Source organism: Nomascus leucogenys, chromosome 10 (assembly GCF_006542625.1).
Source record: "Nomascus leucogenys isolate Asia chromosome 10, Asia_NLE_v1, whole genome shotgun sequence".
NCBI classification, from domain to species: Eukaryota; Metazoa; Chordata; class Mammalia; order Primates; family Hylobatidae; genus Nomascus; species Nomascus leucogenys.
Genome location: NC_044390.1, coordinates 38,499,509 through 38,521,805, shown reverse-complemented (window position 1 = coordinate 38,521,805; position 22,297 = coordinate 38,499,509). Strand labels below are relative to the sequence as shown.

Below are 22,297 nucleotides of genomic sequence, written 5' to 3'. Positions count from 1 at the left end.
ACCCCTTCCTGCTTGACCCCACTGTAACAGATCCTTAGCTAAATCTTGCCTTTCCTCTATCCCAAGCATCACTACAGACAAACCTTTCTTATGTACAAGTCTTTTCTCCACTCAAAAATTTCCATGGATTCTCCCTTGTGTCTTCCAAATTAAGTACATGCATCTTTGTCTGTCATCCAAGTCCACACATCTGCCATGTCCTCCAGCCAGAGCTGGGTATAAGTCTTCCATGATGCTTTTTGCTCCAGCTTATTTCTGCATATTTGCTTATTGTTTCCTTACCTAAAAGGAAGCCCGTACTGCCTCAACCCCAGCCATATCAATCCTTCAGAGACATTCTCTAATGTTCCAGATCCCACAAAGTCTCATTTCCTTCCTCCATTAAATGTAATTTCTTATTTTCCTTGTTCCCCATCACATTGGAATTGTGACTCTCCTATGGCACCCAGTTAACTCTGCCATTCATTATCTCCCTACTCAACTGAAAGCTTCTCAAGGACAGGTATTTCATATCGACCTGTGCCTTTCCTTTGGAGTCTAGCCCACAGAAGGGCTCATTAAATATACTTTTAAAGGAAGTAGAAGCTTCAAGACAGCAGTCTCAAGGACTTATGGTGTTAATAAGCTGGGTTCTGAAGAAATCCTAGCGCTAGAAGAATCAAACCCCAGCTTCCTCAAGTCTCTGTGTTTCATCAAGCAACTAAATAAGAGAGAAGCAACAAATGTGGTGCAGCAAGGAAAAGCATGGATTCTGTAGCCATGTGGCCTGGGGTGAGTCCTGGCTCTACCCCATACCAGCTATGATTTGAACTTGGGCAGGTTACTTATTTCTCTCTGCCTCAGTTTCCTCACCTGTAAAATGAGGATAGTTACATTTCCTATCCCTCAGAGTTATTAAGAAAAATAAATCAGTTAATATTTGTACAGCACTTAACTCAGGGCCTGGCACATAATAAATTAAAATAATAGGAAAACTAGGTCTCCATGGTTTTGCTCTTCCCATGATTATGACTTCAATTTCGAGATACAGGCATTTTGAACTTGGAGACACTTTCTGGTGATTTATACTTGCTCAGTACGAACTTTCCTCAATAGTAAGTGTCAAGGCCTAACTGTCAACAAGGAGATTCTAGACTGAAGGCAATTTACCTGGCCACAAGGAAGACTCCTACTCCACAACTGCATCAACAGTTTCATTTGCCCCTGGTCAAAGGAGGCTGGGAGGACCCCAATCCCTGATTAGAGGAGCCTACGATGAAAAACAAGGGGATTGAGCTTCTTAGTCTTAGTCTTCTTGTAGTCTTCCTTTCCCTCTCTCATTTTCTTGTTACCTGTTAATACTTTTCCTATTTTCTCCTTATTGTTAATTTCAATAATATATGTTGTACAACTTCATATATGCTGTATGACTTCATATATGCTGTACAACTTAAAATTTGTAGCTAAACATCTGCTTAAATCCTTTGGTGCATAGATGCAATAGTTGGTTCGATTCAATTCTACAAACACCACTAACGCCATTCTGTACAAGCCACTGTGCTTATGCTGGGAAATCAAAAAGAAATGAGCCAAAGTCCCTGCCCTCCAGGAAACTCATATTTATTTAAAGGAGACAGACATGAACACACACAACTGCAAGGTAATGTATTAAATGCCTTAATCGGAGCATATACAATGTGCAGTGGTTATGCAGGTTGATTCTGCCCTGGGGATTAGCTTTATTAAAACATCTAACAAATTAATAAACAATCCTGGTTGATTTCATTTCATCATTCCCTGTGCTTAACGTGTTTTGTATATGAGGCTGTTAGCAGGGGCTGTTGAACTGAAGTACAGAGCAGTCATTGATTATCATAGTCTTGATATTCTGTTTACAGAAGCCATGCCCACATAGTTTGTTCTATTACTGAAAATGCAAATAAAAGTGATACAATTATAAATTGTATTATAAATTGTATCACTTTTATAAAAAATTATAATGTTTTTTAAAAACTTATAATTTAAAATTGGATTATTAGATCTCTACTGCTAAGCTAATCCTTGCTGTCCTTAAAGCAAGGACCTGGTGCATTTGTTTTCCTTTGAACTTCCACTATCAGATTTAGATTCTGATCCTCTAAACTACAAAGGCCACTGGCTGCAACTACAACTAGAAATCAGACACCCTTGCAATCCATTCTTTCTTCCAAGCTTCCCTCAAAGTCAGCTAGTCATTTGCCGGTTTGAATTGATGTTCCATCTAGCCTACCCCTGTACAAGTTAGCTAGTCTTAAGAAACAAGCTCCACCTCAGACATGTTTTCCATGTAAAATTACAAACAACTACTGGTCTGACCACAGTCAATGATAATTCCCCAGGACTCAGCTTGACAGGGACAAAAAATGAAGGGAAAGAAAACTAGATGCTTGCCAGTATGACTGTTAAATGTCAGCTATTTTGGAGTTTATCCCCACATGAGATATTTCTTTTGTACTGTGAGGACGATCACTGAAAAAAACATGACAACATAATAAAGCCACGGAAGACAACCCCATCATTACAGCTGCAGGAAATAAAACATAGATTAATGTCACCAAAGCACATGTCAGGAGGGATAATGATGATGTATACAAATGAATCTTCTCATCTTGGACAAAGAACTTAAGTACCACCTAAAACCGGATAATAATTATATACAAATCACCAACGACAATGCTATCTGCTAAGCATGTATTATACTCACACATTTTCAAAGAGTTTGTTTTATATTTTTCTCTCAAAATTCTCCTCAAGTCTTCCCACTTGTATTCAAGTGACACAAATAACAAAGTGGTGCAGCAAGCACTGACATTGCCTAACAAGGCAAATGCAGCCTGCCATGGACAGCTACGGAACATTGTGTCCATACTCAAAGTGCCAATAGCGAGCTGTGAACAAGAAAGCTGTGCAGCTGTGAACGACAGCAGAAAGAGTGATGTGGACCAAGCGGAGGGGCCATTTGGCTGTCCAAATCAAAACTAGATATAAACAATCATTCGGAAAAATAGGTTCCATTTGTGTTTCTGGTCACAGAAAACTGCCCAGAGAGCGAAAAATAATGAGAATCTGAGGCCAATAGCTGATCAATATAAGGAGTGTAAACTCCAGTTTGAATACCAAAGATAGAGGGAACTAGAATTATTTTACCTTGGCTCTAGGCTACAGCCATCTATTAATTAATAGTCTTAATGTGGTTTAGCTACTGGATAATCATGTTCATATCAGCCAAGTGCAACCTCAAGGCAACTGAACTGCTTGAAAACTGCTTTTTCATTTATGATGCTTTCCATGAGAGAAAGCATTACTGAGGAAAAGTTATTATTTTACTTATACTAAGACCTTTGACCAAAATTTACACTCAACTTTTCAGGAATGTGCTTTACTTCATAGTAAGATGTTCACCAATAGTTGACAGCAAATGAATGGGTTACAATTATTGAAACCCCATCTATGATTTGTAAATCATGGATACATTCTAGAAGCCTTTATATTTATTAAGACCTATTAAAATTCAGTTATTTGTAAGAACAAAGGGTGGAAAGGGAGTTTGTGTTTTCTCTCCCTTTTTCTTATATTTTTTCCTGTTGGGATAAAATGTAACCAGCCATAAAGAATGTCACTTGCATTTGAGCAAAGCCCCCTATCTCTTGTCTGTTTTGCAAAGCCACTGCTGTGTTCTCCTATAGATAAGGAGGGCAGCTTAAGTAGTCTGTAACATATAACAGTAACAACAATATTACTAATCACACCTAATTCTTATTTTGTGCTTCCTATGTTTCAGACACTGTTCCAAGCGCTTTACGTGAATTAGCTCATCAAATCCTTACAAAACTTTATGAAGTAGGCTCTATTATTATCTTTATTGGATAGATGAGGAAATTTAGGTATATATATTTTTTCTCCTAAGTTTATTTACTTGCAGCTTCAACAGAGTGCAGAACTAGAAAGGAGGTAGATTTCCTTATCTCACTAAATATGTATCCTTCATTGAAATCACATTTGGTCTTCCTCAATGATGAGACAGGCCCTTAGCCATAGCCTGTTCATCTGCCTGGTGATGATATTTCCTAGATTCTGAAACTCTTAAAGTTGAAGACAACCTCAGAGTCATTTAGGGCAATGCTGCACCCACTGCAGGAAGCATATTTTTTGAATGGGTTTCTAGCCTTCATCTGAACACCTCCAGCCTCTCTTGCAGACGGAGAGCTCTAGATGTCAAAGCTCTCATCTTCCTTCACACTCATGACAATCTTTGAAATGACTCCTCTTTAGAAGAAAAGATCTTCTTCCTTTGCAGTGTTACTCTATGCAAGCGAAACGAGAAATGTCATAGTTTTTTTTTTTTAATTAGATCTTACTTAAAATCAAGAGTGTGATATTGTGGACTTCCACATAAGGGAATGAAGGGGGACTAATTCTCATCTGTGGGTTGGGATATCTAATCCTCATTCCTAGTGGTCACCCTCTCCTTGCTTCACACTCCATGGTAGCTTTACATGGCTTCTCCACTGTGGAACATGCTGACTTTTTCTCACATTGCCTTATGGAAAACCACTAGAAACAAATAATTTGTAGAATTGATGTTGAGCAAGAAGGAAAGCTGAAGGAGTATTTTTCTTTTATAAATGGTGTGAAAACTCACCATCCTTGCTCTATTTCAGTGAAAGAAATATACACTGGATTTGGAGGAAGAGGCAGAAGTAGAAAAGGTGGGGAGATAGGAAGAAGTTGGAAGAAGAATGAACCAGGAGGAAATGACTGCAGACATAGGATGTCCTTAGTTAAATAGTGTGTGGGCACAGCTGATCTTCAGAACTTGCAGACCACTCAAGACTGTTCTGGTACCACCATCTAACTTTCTACACCCATGATCCATCCTCCTCCAGGACTCACTATACCGTGGCTCTTGTTTTTTTCCTTACACTATGAAAATATGCTCAGAGGAAACACATAAAGCTCATCCACACTGTGATATAAGTGACTGCTGACAACTCGAAACACTAGCCCATGAAAAGTATATTTTCAACAAGAATTGAAATATCAAATCAAAGGGCTGAAGCTCCAGATCTTGAATTTCATATATTGACCAGGAATGGCAGAGATATCTGGGGAGTTAGAAGTCCTTTCCAGGATTGGCCTTCATTCCAGGGGCTCCCCTGGCCTTGCTATAAAAGCACACCCAGGTCTTCCAGATCTGTGCATGTGGCCACTCTTCTAGAAGGTGGCTGGTATTCCACGGACAGCTGGCACTCCCTTCCTTGCTCTTTGCCAGCACACGGTACACACACCTTCATTAAAGCATTTGTCATACTGTACTTTGAGGTCACATGACTATGTCCCCCACCAGACTGTGAGCTCTTGGGGAGCAGACACTGGGCCTTGGTCATCTTTATGTTCTCAGCACTTTGTATCAGGCCTACATGGTCACCCATTCCTTCCACATGGCTGCCCTGTGAGGAACCAAACACACTCGGAAGAGCTCTGCATGGGTGGCCTTCCACGTAGGGAGATTCAATAACAGTACAGGAGGTTCTCACAAGCAAGGCCTTGACTTAAAGATCAACAGTGATCAACAGTCAGGGCCAAGACTGGCTAATTTTTTCATTAAATTATAAATTTGTTAGTGACATATTTGTGGATTTTATTTAGTGGAATTCCAACTTGCTCTTCCTAGTTCAGTGCTGACACAAACATATTCCCAGCAAGTGAAGTGTTGAGTAAAAGCTACTGAAGAATCCATTCATCATTAAGCAAACATTCCCTATGGATAAGAGAATGAACAAATGGATAAGGGATTCACTGCTACTTCCCCTTTTCCACTGGAATTCTCTACCCATTACAAATAAATTAGGTTTGTCTTTAAGTAACAGGAGACTCAAAACTCTACTCTATACTACAATGTTTTAATGAATTTATATAAAATCTGAAATGATTTTTTTGTCATTTTCTGGGTTAATTTCTTTAATCTTGCTACCAATCTAACCAGCTTTAAATCTCAGAAAGCCACTGGATAGCTTTTGAATGTAAACGCTTTTATTTTATTTACTTTGGAAACTCTGTTTAAAATACTATTTTTTGCCACAAAGAAGCACCTTTAAATATCAGATTGTTTTTCAATAAAGGTACTTTAACAAGATGTCTCCTTTGAGGGATGAAGAGTGAGGAGGAGGGGAGAAGGGGAGAAAGGAGGGAGTTCTCAAAAGAAGCATCTAAGGACAAGAGGCTTGGGAAAAAACAAAGCCACAAAGAAAACCACTTTTATTACCAATACCCTCTTTGCTGAGATGTTTAAAGAGTTATTTCAACTGAAAGGTCTGAGACAGGATTAAAGGCACTAGTGTTCTCTGATACATCTAACTAAACAATAAAAGCTGAAGAAGAAGGCTAGTCACATCATTTTGCCTTCCCAGCAAGTGGCTGTCTCTGTGTTAAAAAAAAAAAAAGGCTTTAATCAGTATAACTGATTTTTGATGGTATTAATAGGCTACCAGGCTGATTTCTCGCAGTAGGCTGAAAAACTGCAACCAACACAAGAGAAAACTACATAATCACTGAAGCAGAAGACAAGCAAATAATTTACACATGACTCAATTGAGATGTAGGACCCTGCCATGATGCTGGTGTGCCTCTCCTTAGCTTTGTCCACCAGGGAAATAACATACACGTTTTGGTGCAACAGTTAGGCAATATCTTATAACAAGATAATAGCCTCGAGTTCTTTCCCTTTTGAACAACGTCAAGGTACAACAACTCATTTGTAAGGTGCCTTGTTAAAACAACCACAGTCCTCATAGGAAGAGGGGAAGGTTAAGAATCAATGCAATTCCTGTCAAACGTGTATATTCTGCAGGCTTATAAAATGGAGAATCAATTCAGTCCAGCAATGAGTAATAACATCTATGTCCTTGAAGAAGCACTTTGAGAAATGCTAGAGTCACAGAACTATACATCCAGTGACACTGATTAAATGCTCTATTTGGTCTATATTTTATTGAAGGTGGAGGCGGGGCAGCAGATTAATATTGTTTGCTCCTGCTTAGAGGAGGAACATTGGGAAACTGAGTAGGCATGTCTTCCACCAGCACATGCCATTTGAGAATTACTGGTACTTTCTGATGAACTTCACTGAAATTAATATTTTATATAATCTCAGTGTAGCAGGCAACGACTTTTCCAAGTTACATAATTGTGGATCACTGAAGTATCTGCCTACAAATGCATGCTCACATACAAACACATGCAGCTGGAGATGCTACAGATCTTGTTGTCTGGAATTAGCAATGTTGCAAATTGCTTCCGTGGCAATAAAGACTAGAATTGCCAATACAGATGATGCGCCTCAGTGAATTGAGGAAGTTAAAGTGTGAGAGTGAGTGTGACCTAGTGGGCTCACCAGCAGGCTGAAGGAGTGAAGGCAGGAACAATGTGTCCTTATTACAACCTCCTTTCTGATTTTCCCAATGGCGTGGAGGAAATTATTTACCTTTTCCATGCACAGGTCATAGTGTAAGGATATACTATGTAAAATAAACATGTCAGCTAGACACTGGTTATACACAATAACATCTATCCTTTTCTTGATACAGTGACATTTTATTAGTGGTGACTGAGGACAAGAGCAATGCTTAAATAGTTTTTCACATAACAGAGTGAAAAAAAAGCTCAGGTAACCTGACCCAGAAACACTGCTGCACATGAGAGTAACTGGGATACCTCTGAAAGAATTCTTGTACTCAGCCCACATCCCAGGTCAACTCTGTCAGAATCTCTGGACATGTGACCCAGTGTTTAAACCTCCCCAGGTAATTTCAATATGCAGCCACTCTTGAGAACCAATGGTATGGGATTCTACAACAGCACTTCGCCTCCCTAATCCAGCAGGTCTTGTGCATGAGCTTGCATGAGAATCGCCTGGAGCTCTGTTAAAGAGCAGCTGGTTGGGCCCCACCCCCAGAGTTTCTGATGCAGTAGGTTTGGATTGGTGTTTCTAACAAGTTCCCAGGTGATGCGGATGCTGTGGAGGGACCATATTTGAGGATCACTGCCTCCATCAAAGGTATTCACTGTATGAATCTTTCTCCAACTGGAATTTTTTTTTTTTTTTACTTTAGCCTTTCTGAAAGTGTGTTTCTTGGACTACTGCCATCAGCATCCCCTGAAGAAAATGGAGATTCTGAGGCCCACTCCAGGTGAGGCCTCTTAAAGTTCATGTGCCACTCTCCCCACCCTGTGATTATGCTCCCTGAAATTTGAGAACCACTGCTTTACTTCCTCTTTCTGCATGCTTATGAAACAGTTCTCCCCTAATAACCAAAATGACTCAAGCATGAAAAGGCCACCAGACCCCAACATGAGAAGTGAGAAGCAGTGAATTCCCTGTGGTGAAGCATCTTCACTGCATTATTCTGTGGGCCAGGGGACAAGGGCACAGGTACCATTTTCAGAACACATGTCTGAGAAATTAACTCAGTCATGGAGAAAAGTCTCTGTATCCTGAGCCCACACCCTTCGTTATCTCTTATTGCTGCAAATGCGCTGAATATAGGAGGGGAAAAAAAATCTCCCTTTCCAGCAAGTTCACTATAACAACCAATGGTCTTTTTGCAACATTTTTAATGTCTTTTTGGCTGTACCTACTTCTACCTCTACATCTCTTGAACTCACAAAAAATAACAGAGTATTAGGAAAAGAGGATGTTTCCTTTCCCATCCCACCTTGCTGACACTCTCAGGTTTAATAAGTAAGAACTAGATAATAAGGAAACTGAACAATATTTTATGAGTTTATAATTTAAAAATTAGTAACTTGTTTGAAGGACAAGTGTCAGAGCTATTCAAATATGGCATTTTATCCCAAATCTGCCACTCACCAGGTTGTGGCCTTGGGGGAAATTATTTAACCACCTGTACCCCCATTTCCTCATCTATAAAATAGGAGTAATAATAAAGCCTACTTCAGGGATTATTGAAATGAACTAAAACATATAAAGCATTTGGCACAGTGCCTAGCATATAGCAAGCATTCGATAAATGTGAGTTTTTGTTTTCATTATTACATAGTGGACACAGCAAATGCTGACTAAAGAATGAAATAAATAAAAAACTAGCCAAATGAACAATGTCAAAAGCAGTCCTTTAGGACTGTCAAACTTCAAATTCAGACTAAGTTATTGTTCAGGGAACCTAAAATTCAAGAGTGCATGGACAGAGAGTATAATTCAACATAAAGTTCACCAACAAAAGTGCTCCCAAATTTATTTTTTGTAGATTGGTCAAGACCAAGATTATTCTGTGAGGGTTATTTCTGTCAATAAAAAGAAAAGAAGGATTCAGGTCTTGCACATCATGGGACAGACTTTTTTTATCTTTTCAAAAAAGATTATGGGAAATAGCAGCCTGATGGTCACTTCTGGGTCAGCACCTGGGGAAGCTGGGGCAGGCCAATGTTACAGGCCCATAAAGTGGCCAGACACAAGCAGGGGACTGAGGATGACATTGCCAGTGAAGCTTGAACAGGTAAGTCAAACGGGTCAGGGATCTGTTTAACTTTACTCTGTCATAGAGATTTTCTCCCATTTTTATTTATAAATAAAATAAGGCATACTCCCCATTTCATGGTACCAGCAACCTCCACTTATTTTACCAGACAAGCCCAAAGTAAAAACTTAGAGTTGGCCAGGCGCAGTGTAATCCCAGCACTTTGGGAGGCCGAGGCAGGCAGATCAGGAGGTCAGAAGTTTGAGACCAGCCTGGCCAACATGGTGAAACTCCATCTCTACTAAAGATACAACAAATTAGCCAAGTGTGGTGATGCACCTGTAACCCCTGCTACTCAGGAGGCTGAGGCAGGAGAATTGCTTGAACCCAGGAGGCAGAGGTTGCAGTGAGCCGAGATCACGCCATTGCATTCCAACCTGGGCAACAGGGCGAGACTCTGTCTCAAAAAAAAGAAAAAAGAAAAAAAAAAAACCCTCAGCAGTTGGCCTATGTGTTGTAGTTTATCATTCAGAGACATGCCAAAGACTCGGTCAGACTCACAGCCCATTTTATGTTTTGGAGGCTTAATCTCCCACTTAAATTCAGAAAATTCTTAAAGGAAATTCATTTTTAATGATGATACTCTTATTCTCATTATTACATTTTTCCAACCTGATACTCAAATGTAATATAGTAATACAATGCACCATTAAGTCTCAACTATATTTAAATGTATATCTTGAGCCATAATCATACACACATAACACACACACATAACACACATGGATGTAGCAACTCCTATAAAGCCAATGATAAAATTAAAATCAAACCATTGAGTACATCATAAAGTAATGCCCATATATTGTTTATTGCTATAGATTCATAGGGTATATGTTAAGGCTGAATTAAATTTGGGGTTCATTTTGGTCCAAAGAGACTTGGAGATAATTTACTTTTGGTCAATCCCAGTGCAGAGAGGTCTGCAGGAATGAGTCAGTTCTTAGGCTCACTCAAATCCGCAGAGTTACACAAATGACCTGGCTTTTCAGAGCCTACGGGGTTCCACCCCAAGGCCAGAGAGTCTCCTGCTGTTGGTTTAGAAAGAAAGAAAGTTCTTTAAGCCTGTAGTGAATAAGAAACATTATTTTACCAGCTCTGGCAAGAGTCTAAGTCCTTAGGGTTTGGGCCACATACAGCCAAAAGTCTCAGATCTAAATGAAGCTACATCTGTGGAGGCTCACTGCAAGTGCCACGGTCTATGGAAAAGCTTTCAACGTATTAAAACAGGATCTGTACATACAAATGGTTCATAAAAAGGACCAAATGGCCACAGGAAAATTATAATAAATATGGTGATAAGAATGGCAAAAACCAAATAGCCAAGATTTATGGATAACTTGTATTCTAGATGCTGTGCAGATATTTTACATGGTTATCTCATTTGGTCCTCTAACAGCCCCATGAGATAGGTAAGATATCATCCCCATTTTATAGTTTAGGGAAATGAGGCTTAGTGATTTCAGTTATTTGTCCAAGGTCATGTGCTCATGGATGGCAGTGCCAGAATGTAAACCTGGTCCTGTGATGTCCAGAGTTAGGGGTCTCCATCCCATCCTCATCTGACTTTCAATAGAGAGCGATTAAGCAGGGAACTCCTGGGTGTGTTTAGATCTTAAATGAGAAATTATAAAACACAGAGGAATTGTCATATAATCAAGAAAGAATACTAAAATTTAATCCCAAAGGACAGTGCAGGGAGCTAAAACCCCAAATAAACCATATCCTTTGGAAAATTGCTGAAAGCAACACATTTTATTGGTGGGGTCCATGATTGAGAACATCAATCCTGTTGGTGCCAAGCTTCAGCCACAGCTGGACATTTTGAAGGATTAATGGGATATGTCTTTAACAGAGGGGTGAGAAACCACCACCAAAATAACATGTGCTAAGGGAAAAAGCTGCTATCACTAAAAGACTTGATCTGAAAAGGTAAAGGCCTCAGGTTAGAGGGGCACCTGATTTTTGGTTCATTGGTGTGAGTTACCCCGAACATCTAGGCTTGTGCAGAACTCTGGGGATTGGAGATAGAAAAGCATTCCTTCTTTAAAGCCCCTTAGGCTTTGGCGAGCACAAAGCAGCTCAGCTCTAAGGCCCTTGTGACAAAGTATAGCACAAATGGGAGGGAAAGAGCTTTTCTCATTTAGACTGATTATTGAAACCCACTGGAGACCCAAATTAGGCCCGAGCACAAGCTGGTAGCCATGCCTCAGACCATCAAGAGTGGCAAGAGATAAGAGAGGAAACCTTTCCCCAAACGTGGCAGCTGGGAAAATGAAACTTCCTACACCAAGTGGACAAAGGACTTCCAAAACAAGCTGGAGTGCTTGTCTGTTAAGGAAATTCAAGAGGAGGGAGAATTCTGCAATTCTTCAGTGATGGGTAGGGGTCCACACAATGGAATGGGTAAAGGGAGGCAGAGCTGAGAAATGACATTTTAGTAAGTTACTGAGGTCCACATTTACCCTCAGGTGAGTGGGAACTTTGAAAGTTGAGGTTAAAGATGTTATGTCTGGTCTTGGCAAGAACAAAGAAAAGAACCAAATCATTGATGGGCATTTGGGTTGGTTCCAAGTCTTTGCTATTGTGAACAGTGCTGCAATAAACATACCTGTGCATGTGTCTTTATAGTAGAATGATTTATAATCCTTTGGGTATATACCCAGTAATGGGATTGATAGGTCAAATGGTATTTCTGGTTCTAGATCCTTGAGGAATTGCCACACTGTGTGAAGCTGGAAACCATCATTCTTAGCAAACTAACACAGGAACAGAAAACCAAACACCGCATGTTCTTACTCGCAAGTGGGAGTTGAACAATGAGAACACATGGACGTAGGGAGGGGATCATCACACACCAGAGCCTGTCAGGGGGTCGGGGGCTAGGGGAGTGATAGCATTAGGAGAAATACCTAATGTAGACGATAGGTTGATCGGTGCAGCAAACCATCATGGCACGTGTATACCTATGTAACAAACCTCCACATTCTGCACATGTATCGCAGAACTTAAAGTATAATAATAAAAACAAAAAGAAAAGAAAAGAACCAAATCACTGCTTTTGTTTTGTGGGGATGGGGGTTAACTGCTATAATGTTAAGAAAATATCAAAAACAAACAGAAGTACTAAACATTTTGGCATGTCTTTTCTTTATCAAAGAAAGCATAATATGCAAAAATATACCATGAGGTAGCTCTTACTGCTTTAGTTAAAGTGGACTCAAGACTTCAGACCCAATGGTTTACATCAAAAGATACAAATGATGAAGATCCAAGAACTGCTGTGATTAATCTCTGCACAGTCATGGTAAACCTGAATGGTGCTAGAAGATGGGAGTAAAAAAAAATGTATCAAAGTTCAAAAATGGAGAATGGTATATTTGACAATAAATTCAATGAGATATTGACCTGTAGTAGAAAAAGGACAAAACCAAATGCTTGAAAAGTGGCTTTCAGGGCCACCATATACTCAGTGTGTGACTAGGGAACAATCTTACTGCCTCTAATTTGCCATCTATAGAAATGGAATTCATTAAGATCATTAACAGGCTCACTCCACCTCCCAAGGACTGAGGGAGGCTCAACTGAGGTCATGTTTTCCTATGAAAATGCTCTGAAAACCAAAGCTCTTAAAGTTGCCATGCCCAATAGTTCTATCTATTGTTTATATAAAGACAGAAATAAACTCAACCCAATATGAATGTGACACAACTGAATTAAAGTTAATGTGTTAAAAAGTGACTTAATGAAGATGAATAAAGCACTCAACTTGCATGAACAGTAAGACAAAATCCAAAAGAATGGAATGTAACAGGGACACACTTGTATTAATAATGTAAAACATTATTAATATGCACAGGCCTAAGCAAGTGGGGAGATGTAGCCCTAACTTTGATGTAGAAAAAACTTTGGAGATTTCTTTTTACCACAAGCTAACTATGAGTCAAGAATGTGACCTGGATGATAAAAAGAAATGCAACCATGGGCTGCACGAATGGAAATATCATTCCAGTAAGATAGAGTGGGACTGGAGCTACACTTGCACTATTGCAGCCTCAATGTACTGTTTGGAGAGTGCTTTAGATACATTGGCAGTCCATGGGGTTTTAAGGGTTGGCTTAGAATCCTAATGACCATAAACAAGTTTTCATCAGGAAAACAAAGTATTCAAAGTTCTGAACAGTCAATTTACTAATATACTTTAGAATATAGCTCATTAACAAAGAGAGGGAGGGTGAGAATACAGGTACTTGGGGCTATGTCTCTAATACAGAATCAGCCCCTCCCCAGTGCAAGCCTCTCATTTCACAGGTGCTTGCTCTCTCGCAAAGATGATTTGGTAAGATGGAGGTAAATTAACATATTGATTTCCCAGCACTCTGAAGGCCATAAGCAGACACACTCGGCCATGTTTCAAATGATGGAATGTGAAATTAAATTAAAGGATGCATCTGTGCTCAGCCCCTAATTGCCAGCCTACTAGATGTTTTTAAGGAGCACAGAGAGGGAAGAGAGAGAATAGGAAGAAGCAAGGTGGATGCATTAGAAAGCCTGAAAAACAAGCTGAAACAAAGGGGGTTGGGACAATTAAGAATTTCTATGTGCAGATTAAAGTTGACAGTGTCTGTTAAATACATCTCCATAATTTAAAATACACGTAAGAGGAGTCATCAGTTGGCATCTGTGACAACACAGTAGAAGTTGTAGAAGCATTCCCCTGGCCACATTTCAGGTATCTGAAAATGTTACATAGTTAGAGGAAATTAATAGCTGGGTCTGTTTTTTTAAAAATCATCTTCATTTGTCAATTTTCAGGCTTAAACCTGTTCCTAAACTCTCATGTTAGCTTTAATCTAACTGGTTCTAGGATGGAATCTATTACAAAATAGACCCTAAACAAAAATGTTCACTTCATCTGTGACCTATTTCTGTGGTCAATCAGCTATAAGCTAGCCTGTAACAGGACAGCGACCTTTCATTTGATGAAGATAAAAATTTTAAATATATTTAATAATAATTATTTATAAAGTTACATAATTTACCTCTATTGGTATAAAATAAAAAGCAGAGAAAAAACAACTGCTCTTTCTCCAACTCTACTGTGCAGAAAATTGATATTCTATGATATACTGATAGGTGTTGCTAGGGGAAAAATGGTTTTCTGTGGTCAAATCAATTTGAGAAACACTGGAATAAAGAGTTTTCTTTCCTGCAGGGCTTCTCAAAACCCTTAATATGCTTATGTGCAAGGAGAAGGGAGATACAGTATAGCATTTCCAAAATGGAACATTTGTTACTATCTCCAGGGACCCACACGTTCCGGGAAACACAGCCTAGGAAAGGCTGCTCAGACTCCTGACCCAGCACACACTCCTCTGTCCAAATCCATTTTCAAATCACATTTCGAAGATTCTGAAAACTAAGTGATGGTATAGTCAATGGCCTAATGACCTCAGCAGCCAGACGCCCAAGGCTACAGGCCAGAAATTGCTGCTCAGTTTCAAGATGACAAAACAGATAGAAGCAAATAAAGCGACAGGAACCTGGTTTAACTGTATTTACTGTCACCTACATAGGTATCCAATTCAGTCCTACTCAGGTTTTTGTATATTTAAAGAAATGCTTACTTTAGGGATTAAAAATAAGAGAACAAATTGACTATTTCTATCCTGAACACTAAAGATAGAATACATACTTGTTGTCAGCTAGCAGTCAAGAGTAGGTAATACAATAAATCAAAGACTTTCACTGACAGTTGAATAATCACTGAATAACAATAACTTTAATTAGTAAATTCATGACATAGGATTTTATAGCATAATTCAAACAGAATTAAGCAAAGTTCTAGTCAAAGGGAGAGGGTGTAAAAATATAAGAGGTTAGCCCTGCTCTCAAGAAGCTTATAATAAAGAGTGGAACACAAGGACATGCACAAGTAAATACAGAGCAATATTTGCTATAATCACTGTAAAGTGCAAATCCATTTGACAGCCCAGAGAAAAGGAAGAGCAGGGTAGAATCTACATTATTTATAATTTAGAGTGCAGAGTGATTGCTCAAAGTGATGCCAATAAGAGAATACTTTTACTTATTAGATTGGCAGAAGTAAAATTGTTGGTGAAATGCCATAGTGATAACAGGAAAACAATCACTCTCAAACACTGTGGATCACATATATTTGTACAGCTTTTTCAGAGGCAACTTGGCATTATCTAGAAAAATTAAAAATAGACATCCTAGCTGTCATTACTCGGAATTTATCCTGCACATACGATCACACACATGTGCAAAGATATGTTGATTCCAGGATATATACACGGTCTTGTAGTTCTGATAAAAACAGGTCAGAAACAACCTAAGTATCCATCTCAAGAGAAGACTGGTAAATACATCCTGTGTACCACAGGATGCTTTGTGGCTGCTAATCAGAACACAGCAGACCTTCTTACACTCAGAGTGAAAGGCTCAGTGGTGACAGGAGCCTTGAAAGTGCAAAAGTGACAAAGCCACACAGGATCTGCTGCACTCCCCACCCTGACCTCACTCATACTGTGTTCCCCTCTCTTGCCTCACTCCAGCCACACTGGCCTTCTGCTCCTCAAATGTGCCAAGTACCCTCCCAACTTGGCCTTGGCGCTGCCCTCCTCCTCTTGGAACACCCCTCCCCCTGAGATTTACCTGTAACTAACCCCCTTGCCTCCTTCAAGATATTGAGCAAACCTCACCTTCTTAATGAGGTCTACTCTGAGCACCCTATTTGCGATGGAAACTGCCCCCCAACACAGAATTTTACTTTTTCTTTTTATTCACAGTACCTATGACTTTCTAACACACTTGCTATATAATTTACTTACTTAGATGTTTATCATCTATCTCTTGCCTCTAAAATATAGTCTTTGAAGGCAGGGGTGTTGAACAGTTCTGTTTACTGATGTAACCAAGTCCCAAGAAAAGTGTGTGGCACATAGTAGGTTGTCAATAAGCATTTGTTGAATTGAATGGACCACACATGTATGTACACATAGATGCAGACGCACATGCATGCATACATATACACACACATGAACACACACTTTACCTGAGTACAGAATAACTCCAAAAAGTATGTAAGAAATTGTGTTTGAGAAGAAAGACTAAGGAAGGGAAGATCAGAAGCATACAGAAATACAAGAAGTCTTATTTGCCAATGTTTACCCTATTATATGTTATTACTTTCTTTCTCCCTCCTTCCCTCCCTCTCTCAGTGTAATCCATTATAGTAGCCACTAGCCACTCATAGCTAATAAGCACTTGAAACACGCTAGTCCACATCAAAATGAACCGTAAAATACACATCAAATTTTGAAGAATAATATAAAGAAAGCAAAATACCTCACTAATAATTTTTATGTTGATTGCATGGTAAGATTATACTATTTGCAATATACTGGTATAATAAAATACATAATTAAAGTTAATTTCACCTGTTTCTTTTGGCTTTTTAAAATGTGGCTACAGTAGAATATACAATCATATATGCAGCTTGAATTTGTGATTTGTATGGTATTTCTACTGAACAATAACACGATCTCTCCAAAAAGAAATTTTACACACACACACATAGACATATTATTAAAAGTGGCAAAAAGACTCTGAAGTCAGATAGGCAGTCATGAACTAAAAACCAGCTTTGCTTTTACTTAACTTCTCTGAGCCTTAGTTTCCTTTGCCAGTAAATGGGGATATGATCCACTACAAGATTATAGTGGAAATTAAAGGAGATAAATGCATATAAGATACTTGCTACATAAACATATACCATATAATGGTACAGTGCCGGATTTGTTTCCAGAGGAAATAGTGTATAAAGCTACTATAAAACCATGAGCCCTACCACCAAGCAAGCAGTAAGACAGTGTCGTTTTTCTGCATGTTTGTGCAGCCTGTGTTACCTATGACAAAAAAAGAAAGTAAAGACACCCTATAAAGAAACAAATCTTGCACAGAAAAACACAAACTGGAGTCAAATGAAGAAATTAATAATTTAATTTTCAGTGCAGTGCTGGGGGTGCTCCAATCTATGACATCATATTTCTATATGTAAACAGTCTGATATATTTGATAGGTGCAAAATTGCTCAGTAGTGAAAACTTTAGTAGACATAGGAAAGGGAAAGGGGAATCAATGGAAAGCTGTGGGGATTGTACCAACACTGTCCAGATGTGACAGGTGATCAAGATACGAAGGAGAAGTCTGAACTGACCTCACCTCTAGCCAAAGTCAACTTGAAAATGTGAGGAAGAACTCTATCCCATTAATGTGAGATTAAGAGGAGTACACATTAGCTGGCCACATAGCTTTGGGAGCACTTTTCCCCAAAAGAGAAATTCAAAGAAAAGACGGAGAAACCAGAAAACCCGTTCAATAAAGATGAAGTGCTATACTTCAGGAAAATGTCTTTGTTAACATATAATTTCAAGGAGAAAAAGTGAAATCAGATTTAAGTTGCCTAAGGACAATTTGTCTTTCCTATTCCAGGTCAATATGGCAGGTTTTCAAATTAAGCTGGACTTTACTATCTGCCAAACCATAGGACATCAAAGAGAATAATAAGAACCTCTTGAAAATAAAAATCATGTGTAATGTAGTGTAGCATTTACTTTAGTGGCTGAATTTATGTTAATGGCTTTAGAAATGATTTTAGTTCTGTATTCAAAAAAACCATTAAGAGTCACTTAAATTTTTCAGTTACACTTCCCTGCATTTTATGGGGGAGATTTTATGTTATAATACTGGTGAATTTGTGGATACAAGAAGACCTTCTGGGCATATTCCTCATGAATGTCACAAGTTTACTGTATCAAAGAATATTAAACATGGAAACACTTCTTAGTAAGCTGAAGTTTACAAGACAAAGCAGCTTAGAGATCATAATGATAGTTATCATACAATCAGGAAACCTGGATTAGTCATTCATTTTTCATTCATTCATTCAACCTACTAACACTTGTTGAACATCTGTGTAACAGGTACTGGGAATACAGTGTTGAACAAGACAGACAACATTCCACACATAATGGTGTTTTGGGGGGACCCAGTAAACAAGTAATATCACATAATACGTGCAGTAGTGAAAATAAAATGGAATAATGTGGTAGAGAATGATGGGGAAGCTACTGTAGACAGGAAGGTCAAGTCTGAGGACATGGCATTTAAAATGATATTTGCATATTAAGAAGCGGTCAGCCATATGACTATATTCAGGAAGTACATGCCAATTGAAAGGCCCTAAAGCAAAGTTAAAGAACACAAAAATTACTGTGGTGAATGCGTCAGGAGGCAGGGAAGGAGTGGGAGATATGGAGTGGGATTTCATTCTGGGTGTACTTGGGTAAGATGGTGGTGGTAGTGGCAGCATAATTTGAGGTTTTCCCAAGTCCCCACATAAAAATAGAGCAACTAGGTGGTCAAAACCCTAAGGGCAACACATACCTCAAACCAGGAGATGATGTATCTCACAAACTCCAAATTATAAGCAAGTGAGGACAAGCTACCAAGAAGAGCAGGAATCATTGTTTGTGCAAGAGAAAGCAGAGAGAAGCAAACAGGCATCTGATCGATGTGAGAACAGGAGAACCTCCAAATAGTCAGCAGGTGTTCACTACAGAGCGTCACATGCCAGTTTGGTAACAGTGGTTGAAAATACCCAAGTCAAAGCCAGTGAGGGCTATGGGCTCACGGCAAGGCCCAAGGGGCCATGTCTGTAGCAGTCTTGCCCCTGTGAACTCTTGAATCTGACCAGGTGAGCTCCCTTCCAGGACAGGACCCCATATTGAGGAGAAACTGCTGGGAGTGGAATCAAAATTAATCAGGACAGGAACAATAGCAATGGAGGAAAGAGAAGATCCAGATGAAAGGGAAGGCATACTTTCCAAAGCAGCATCCCACAATGTCTCCCATGTACTGTTTACAGTGTCACCTTGACACCCTTCCCATTGAGTGATGAGGTCCATATCCTCTCCCTTTGAATCTGGGCTGAATTTTGGGACTTGATCAACAGAGGATGGCAAAAGTGTCTTTATGTGACTTTCAAGGCCAGATCATAAAAATGCCATGCATTGCCGCTTTGCCCTCTTGGGATACTCTATCTTGGAACCCAGCTGTCATACTGTGAGAAAGCTCAAACTAGCCCATGCAGAGAAGCCACATGTAGGTATTCAAGCTCAACTAGAATACCTACATGTGCTAGAATACCTACAGTTGAGCTGAGGTTTCAGCTACCGATGAGCTGAGGCCCAAGACAGCACGGAGCAGGCAAACTGTCTGCTGTGCTCCATCTGAATCCCTGACCCATAAAGGCCAAGAGCATGATAAAATGATTATTGTTCACCACTGAGTTCTAGGGGAGTTTGTTACCCAGCAGGTAACAGCGATAACATAGTTTTAATTAAAATAGTCTGTCTTGTGGTAACATTTATAAGGTATATTTACTTTAAAAGTTGTCTTAATTTTTGGTAAATTATAAAACAAACTCAATGCCAGTGGAAGGGTTCCCCTTTCAAAAGAGTAGCTTAATTGATTGGGGTAGCACAATCAATTTTCCTTTGCTTTGAATGGCATCTCTTGCTAGAAAATGCTTCAAAAACTATGCCAGGGGAAGTCTGTTTTTGTTTTTGTTTTTCCAAATGAAGCAGCCAGGCTTATTCAGGTATCTTTCTTTCTGTCCTTTTTAAAATAACTTATTTGCAAATGGTAGAAGTTGATTAAGTAGAATGACCACATAATTTATCATCCAAACTAGAAAAAATCATCAAAACAGCTTTATTGAGATATAGTTCATATATCAAAAAATTTACCCAAGCAGTGTACACAATGTTTTCTTATTACACTCATAGAGTTCTGCAAACATCTCCACAATCTAATTTTAGAATTTTTTTCATCTCCCTCTAACCTAGGACAAATTGAAAATGAAAGGAGCACTAATAATAATTATGCAAGAACAACAGGTATGAATTTGGTATATCCAGAGTCTGTCCAAGGCAAACTGAAGCAAAGCATCACTGAGGTAGAAGATACAGGTATTGAAGAGAAAGCTGTATAACTTAATTCCAAATAGGAGGGTGCATGAAGAAGGTTTTAAAACAGATCAGAAATGAAACTCATTTCCTTCTTAGGGTAGGGGAAGGGTGTATAAATTGGTATAGCCATTTTTGAAAACTATTTGGCAATATCTATTAAAGCCGAACATATGCATGTACTATATGACCCAGCAATTCCACTCCAAAATATACCAATGGAAATGACTACTAACCATATGATGATTTCATTTATATAAACTTCAAAAATATGCAAAAGCAATCTATAACATGACATTCCAGATCAGGATGGTGGTTAACCTTGGACAGGAATTAGCGACTAGAAGGAGAGGCATAAGGGGAATTCTGAGGTGCTGGCTAATGTTCTACTTCTTGATCTGGTTGCTGGTACATGGTTATGTTCACTTCTTAAAAATTCATTAAGTTGTACACTTAGAATCTGTGCACTTTTTATATGAATGTTAGACTTCAGTAAAAATCCTACATAGAAATGAACAGGTTTGTGTTTGATAAAGAGATATCAGGAATTTGGCTTGAGATCGGATTTTCAAGCCCTCCCAATTAACAGAAAGCTATCTTAAAGAAAGCAATTAAGAGCAGTTAGTGTTCACAGAGTAGCAAGTGGTTGTTAATTTTCTTCTTAACACCTTTCTCTGGAACTGGAGGCAATGAAGTTCCTGGGGAAATGGAAGTGGTGAAAAACAAAAGGTCTTTCCCTGACATAAAAGAATGTTTAAGTAAAGACTGAAATAATTAACTACCAATTAGAAATGGAGGAGGCTTTTTGTTTTAGTTTGAGTTTTTAAATGCTTCTGCTAACCAGAATAGTATTTTAGAGTTGCAAGTAATTTTCAAGATCATGCAATCAATTTCTTTCACTTCTAGTTATGGAAACTAAGATTCAGAGAACTGATATGATAGCCCCAAATTGCATAGGTAGTTAGTGACAAAGCTGGGATCAGAACCCAGTACTCTTGACTCATGAAAGATTTTTCCTATTTATAATGGTAGTCACTCTTACTGCTTGCTATGTAACACTCTCTGCCATAAGTTTTCCTATTGTTCTCATCTCTACAAGAGACGATAGATAGGTATAACAGTTATCCTCATTTTACAGAGGGGGCAACTGAAGATGCTTAGAGAAGTTAACATACTTTGACAAAGTTAAAAATCAGTTAAGTAGAGATGCCAGGATTCTGATCATTTCTCACTCTGGAGTCTGAGATTTTAACCAAGGGGCAATACTGCTTCTTTGAATAGTGCATTGCCATATTTCTCAGCTGAAGGGCAAATGAGTAAAGGTACTTTTTTTTTTTTTTTTTTGAGATACTCTGTTACCTAGGCTGGAGTGCAGTGGCACAATCTTGGCCACTCTAACCTCTGCCTCCTGGGTTCAAGCAATTCTTATGCCTCAGCTACCTGACTAGCTAGGATTACAGGCATGCATTACCACACTTGGCTACTTTTTGTACTGTTTTAGTAGAGACATGTGTTTTGCCATGTTGGCCAGGCTGGTGTTGAACTCCTGGCCTCATGTAATTGGCCCACCTCAGCCTACCAAAGTGTTTGGATTACAGGCATGAGCCACCATGCCTGGCCAAATTGTTTCTTGATTATTATAATGTCATGGGAAAAAAAGTGCATAGTTTGTTTCTGTGTCACAGTCCAGTT

At 39.0% G+C, this 22,297-nt stretch overlaps 1 protein-coding gene across 2 annotated transcripts in view; it reads right to left on the bottom strand.

Annotated features, from left to right (window-relative positions):
* The window catches only part of GRIP1 (glutamate receptor interacting protein 1), a 449,905-nt gene that overhangs the window by 405,996 nt on the left and 21,612 nt on the right, over nucleotides 1-22,297 (bottom strand). The gene's annotated exons all lie outside the window — the stretch shown is intronic.